This window comes from Accipiter gentilis, chromosome 8 (assembly GCF_929443795.1).
Source record: "Accipiter gentilis chromosome 8, bAccGen1.1, whole genome shotgun sequence".
In the NCBI taxonomy this organism is placed as follows: domain Eukaryota; kingdom Metazoa; phylum Chordata; class Aves; order Accipitriformes; family Accipitridae; genus Astur; species Astur gentilis.
The window spans coordinates 42,445,801-42,452,034 of record NC_064887.1 but is presented as its reverse complement, the minus strand read 5'-3'; positions in this window follow the sequence as shown (position 1 = coordinate 42,452,034).

The following is a 6,234-nucleotide window of genomic DNA, read 5'->3' as shown; positions in this document are numbered from 1 at the left end:
TTTTGCCTTCTCTCCATCTCCAGACGAGAGGTGGCCAGCAGGGACTACAGCGGGGGACACGGCAGATGCTCGCTGCCGTCCCCAGAGCCACCCGCGGCTCCCAGCTGAGCCAGCACCGGGGAAAGAAGCCACGTTGCAAACACTGAGATTAAACGCCAAAAGAAACAAGAAGGGGAACACGAACATTAGTCACTTCCCCATGAAATTCAAGCTGGCTGCAGCCCTCAACATGAACCAACTCGAGCAGGGCTCGGAGCGGGATCGGCGAAGCTCCCGGCACCGTGCCGGACCGCGGGACGATCCCCAAACCAGCCACGTGCAACGGGGGCTTCGTGGCTCCTCGAATGCAATTCCTTCTGCGTTGTTGATGCGATCGTGGCTGGGGGGGGGGCCGGCTCCGCTTCGCTCCCCCCGCAGCTCCCCCCAGCCTGGGTGGTGGGACGCTGATGGGGGCAAGCGCAGACGAGGAGGGTCGGAAGGGCTTCGATTCCCCGAAAAGCACGAAACTTCCCTGCGGCCGCTCGCCCGCCCGCGCTTGCAGAAACCTCGGTTATTTTTGTAGTGTTCCTTATTGCAAGCGGCAGGAGGGGAAGTGCTGCCCTCCAGATTTTAGGTCTAGCAGTTCCCAGAGGCTGTTGAGCAAATGGTTCCTGAAAAGGCACTGAGAGCCTCTGACAAAAGCTAGAGCCCCCTGAGAACCGGCACGCATCAGCCCCAGGACGGACAGAGCGAGGTTACAGCATCCCATCACGGAGAGCACCCCGCCGCAAGGCAAACGGCGTTGGACTGGGTGCCCCCCGTGACCTACGGGACCTCCTGTGTTCCCCAAAACCACTCGGGTTGAGCAAGTCAGATGCTGCGGGGGGGGGGGGGGGGGGAAGAGTTAGATAATATTTCCCCATGGTGTATTTTTCAGCCAAGGGCTTAGAAGAGAAGAACAGCACGGCTTCCCGTGTCTCTTGCCACTACGTGAAGCTTCAAGCAGCCCTCAGGGCTTGGTCTCTAGGGAATTTGGTGGCTGGAGGCAGCTTCAGCATTTCCAGGAGTAATTCAGGGTGAGAAAACCCTCGACAAAGGGAAGGAACCCAGCCAGCCTCCGAGACGGTCCATCGGTCACATCACGGACAAGGTTTGTTCCATCCCATCTCGTTTCAGGTCTGGAAATGGGCGCGGAGGGATGGGAGATGAGGGCTCTCCCTCCGCTTCCAGCGTGGGATGTTTGGGAAGCCGCATCCCGTGTTTTCCCAGCGCTGGCCACTGTCACGATGAATTGGCAGAGTGGAAGCTGTCTTGACCTTTAAACGTTTCTAAATAAAAGACAAACAGGATGGATCAGGTGAGCAAAAAGCAGGTTTTGCCCCATCACGGTGGGAATCACATTTTTCTTCCTTTACAGCATCTGCCAAAAATGAGACTTCTGCCCCACTTGGACAAAGACATTTCTGCCTTGACTGCACCCGCGGTCAATTATTAACTTGAATTCCCAGCCCCCTCAGCCCGGGAAGTGCAAGAAATGACTCCAATCCAACTGCCAAAAATGGAACTCTCGCTTGAGAGACCTTCACTCGCCACCCCGGCCACCTTCCTTACAGCGATGCTTTCGGCACGAGGAAGATCTCCGCTTGCAACAAGCATCTTTCCGGGAACGGACTCCCCGGACAGACGGATTTACAGGTAGGGTCTGTACTCTGGCTAGGATGCTTTACAGCTTGCAATGGTATTTCCCCTGCGGCAGACTTAAATCTGGTATAATGCCTTGAGAGCATCATCTGCACGAGCAGCAGGCAACAAGCTCAGCCTGGGTAGGATCGAAGTGATGGTTATTGAAAAGCAGCTTTAAAAAGAAGCTTTTCCATGGTGTGAGCCTCTCTCCGTTCAAAGGGGGATACGTCTCGCCCCTCTGACATGCCGAAACAGCCCTTCGCCTCCATTTTTAGCGTAGATCCAGCAGGTACCCCCACGCTGAGGCTTTCGGCAGCATCGTGCTCTCTCGGGACGGCAGCGCTGAGCCCAGAAGCGAAGAAAAAGGCAGCAGCAGAAGGAAAGCTGCAGCTCTAACCAGGGGCCTGCCTTCGTGCAGGCTCCAAGCCGCGCTCAGGAGGGACCCAGATGAGCTCTAAATCCTTCTTCCAAAAAGCTTTCCAATACAGAGCAGAGGGGGAAAATAGATGAAGGAAATCAAATCCAACCTAGGCACATCCCAGCGCAGCATCTCTTTTACCAAGCAAAGCCTCAGGAGATGCTACGAGGGAAGGACAACCCAGAAAACTCCTTAAAACCGTAGGATTGTAAGAGCCTGGACGTTTTTTTTTTAAGTGCAAGGCACAATTTTGGATGAGGCGTGAGAATGAAAGCTGCTGAAGAATTAGGCGAGGCTGCTGTTAGCCTAACCTCCAAGAGAAAAAAAAATTATTTATTTGTGAACCCGGGCATGGACCAGGCTTCATGCGGCCGTCAGGAGGGAATTAGTCACCGGAGCGTGACTCGGGGAAGGGCTGTGTACACAGGGCACGCTGCTCCCGCAGCAGCAGAGCATCCACCGCAGTGGGAAGCAGCTGGAGACGAGCAGCAAAAAGAGATTTTCCCCCAGGCCTGAGCCATGATGCTGGTTGGGAACCGGCCAAGAAAACCCCAGCCCGTAGCAGAGGTAGGTGGTGAATATCCATTTATATCTCCTGGAAGGCTGGGGCCAGACGATGAGCTACCTCCAAGCAGCAGGGAAAGAAAAGCATGGTTGAAATGCCATGGTGAAGAGCCCCAGCACGGGGAAATACTCAGCCAGAGCATCATCCCTGGCATGGGAAGCTCATACTGGGAATTTTCCACTGCACCGGGAGCCTGTCCATCCCCAGCCACCCAGCGCAGGGTGCGAGAGGCAGCGAACCCTGACCTGGGACCTGCCCGCACATGCCTCCACCGAAGGCAGCAAGGGCCGCTCCGAGCGGGCAGGAAATTCCAGCCATTCCCCTGCACCAGATCCGCAGCTGCGAGTTTCTGATTGAAGCTCTGGGGAGCCCTTCGGCAGCGGCTGTAAGAGAGGGTGGGCTCTCCAGCACCTTTGCTTGAGGTCAGCTTTGATTTGCAAGCCGGGGAAAAAACGCGGAGAGCGAGCAGCCTGCCAGATGGACGCTGCCCAAAAATCCCACCTCATTTACGAAGGGTTTGGAGGGCTTGAGGAGTAGGGGAGGAAGAAAAGAGGGGGAACAGAGCAGGCTGTTGCAAGAAAGAATTAAGATTAAGATCTATGAGGAGCCAGTCCGCCAAAGAGATATCCTCCCCAGCTCTCTGGATCTGCATCCAAGAAACCCAGCTGGGATGCTCTACAATGAGCTTCCTTGCCACCGACCAGCGAAACCTTCGATTTCTGCCTCCAGAGAGTTCTCGTTGCAAAACGACCTCATCGACACATGGCTTACCCAACAGCATGACATCACTCTGGAAACACCACCTTGCAGGAAGAGCTTATCACTTTATAAAGCGAATTAAAAGGAGAGTGATTTCATCAGGGCTTGGCTCACAGGAGAGCCCGTGTCCTCTCCAGGGAGCACGTGTCCTGGCTCACCTTTGAGGAATGGCAAGATAAATGAGATGATGGCAAGATAAAAACTCCCTGGTGCCCATCGCACGCTGGGTATCAGCAAGTGTAATAAAAGCAGAACACCACACTGCTCCAACTCCAAAGAAAAGGCCGGAGAACTCAATGAGATCACCACGGCAGCTCAGGAGAAGAACGCTCCCAGAGCTAGGACATCAAAAAAAGACAGAGAAGAAGCAAAGATTCAAAAGGAACTGTAAAGTTTTCCTTTCTGATCCCCCCTCCGGCCACAAACCACCGTTAATTCTCCGCACCAGGGGCACAGTAAGTTCTCACAGCCCAACTTTTGGGCTAGGAGCACCGTGTGACCGCCCCGAGCCCTGTCCCACCTCGGTACGCCGGGCTGGCTCTGGGTTTTACCCAGGGCAGGCTTTAGCCCTCGGTCTTAGCAAAGCCGTGCCTCGCGGTAATAAATACGACGTCCAACCTGCTCCGCGGAGCAGCTGGCGAGGGGTGAACGCTGAATCCCCAACACCCTTGGTGGAACCAGCGCTCGTGTGGCAGGGACCCGATGGTGTTCCGTCACCGGTGACATCTCCGACGTCTCCTTCCCTCCCATCTCTGCAACACCAGTGGTGGGGAAAGTCAGGACCACAAGAAGACCCCCCCCCAGGACCAAGCCGAAGCTGTTGGAAGTGTCAGACCTTCAGGCTGTCCCGCTCCAGGGTGAAGCTGAGCACAGTCAAGCTGTATGGCAGCACCATCTGGTGGCACCAGCCCTCCCCATCGCCCCAGTTTGCTCCCAGTCAGGACCAGTGGCAGCAGGGAAAGGGTAGAAGCCCGAAGGCAGCCAACACAGGGCTTCCACCTGTTCTCAGCCGAAGCCAGGTTGATTCACAACCCAAAAGGAGCAGCCGCTGTGGCAGCCAGCCTCCGGCAGCACTCAACCGACAACCGTGAAGCAGCCCGGCACGGCAAGAAAACTCTCTTGGGGAAGACGAGGAGAGCTCCAGGGTTAACAACTTGCTCTCAAGGAAAGCGGCACGCAATGGTGCTCGAGTTCGATGCACCTCAGCAGCTTCCAGACACGCTGCTCATCTTCCCACGATCCTCAAGGGAGCTCTTCCTCCGGAAGAGGAGCGTGGCGGAAGAAATCTGGCTAGAAAATGCCTTAGAGCTCCTTCCCAAGTGTCTTGGTAAGCCTGGGAGGGATTTGCAGCGTGTGGATCAAAGGCAGCTTCAGCATCACAGCAACTTCTGCTGCCAGAGGGTCACCTGCTGCACCCCACAAGGCTTCGTTGCTGAAACCCCCTTTGGTCAAGACTGCGGAGAGGGGGAGAACTGCTGCTGCTGTTTAAACCCATGTGGGAACAGTAAAGGGTGTGTAAAGCAGAAAAACTTTATTAACTGATAGGTCTGGAAAAGACTGAAAAGATTTAGGGTTCAGCGGGCAATGCAGACTTTGCACGACATGGCTACGAAACTCAAGCGAAAAAGGAAACCGAAGTCAGCGGGATGAGCTGTGATCGCCAGCTCCTCACGCATCTGACATGAGCACACCCCAGTTTTACCAGACTTTTAACACCTTCCCCCAGGAAAGCAACCGCCTCTCTGGCCCTGCAGCACACTAGTATCTCCAGAGAAGTTTTGGGAAGCTCTTTGAACCCTGCCAGAGCGTGCCCTTCCCCTTCTTGTCTTCGGAACAGATGGCTGCAGACAGACCTGCTCGCGGGCAAATCCGACATCCCGTTCAGCCTTGCTCTTCACCCACGTGCAGAACACACACCGCGGATGCCAGAGGCACTAGCAAGCACCATACTGGGCCATACCGATACCTCATCTAAGAACAAAGAAGGAAGAGTTATTCTTTCTTTGTTTAAAGTAATGCCATGGGCAGGGGGGGATGCTTAAAACCAGAGTTAAGTCTTGTCCTCGTTCCAGCTGAGGATGCAGAGAGGCAACTCCAATCGCTGGAGGACTGCGGCTCCAAACTCTGCTCTCCAAGACCCAGGGAGAGCTTCTATCAAGCCATTCCTCATTAATAAAAATTAAAAAAACCTGAGTAGAACTGGTGGTTTTGGTGTGGGAAACATACAAGGGGGGTTATTAATCAGATCCTTTCACCACTGCTTCCTGGAATTATCCAGCTCGGTGTGAAATGGGCAAGTCTCAAACTCAGAAAAACTCTTCAGTAGCTTTTGCTCCCCAAAGCTTTCAGGATTACAGGCTCTCAAGAACTAACCGTGCTGCTGCATGCTTTGAAGAGTTGTCGTCAAATCAGGGGAAGGACACGCTCCCCAGGCCTCTCTGTCTTAATACCAGTAATGTTGAACAAATTTTGCATAACTATTTCAGTGCAGCACTCTGCGTAGAAGGGTGTCTGGTGCTCCGTTAGGCTACGTGGTCTAAGCAAGGGCTGGAAAATTTACTTCTGAGTACAAAAGGACATAATAGATAAAAGAAACATACATACGTAATAGAAGATGGCAAAATAAAACTTCCAAATATTCTTCTGAATAATATGACACAAACATCTAAGATACGCAGCTGAAGTCCAAGAGAAGGAGCCTAGATAGCATCTGTTCCCATTCTGAAAAACAGCCATGCAGGACAGGGCAGGGGATCTGCACCGTCCCAGGGCTCATCTCCAACAGCAGCAGGTGCTTAGGGAATGGTATAAAACCAAATACGCTGTTATC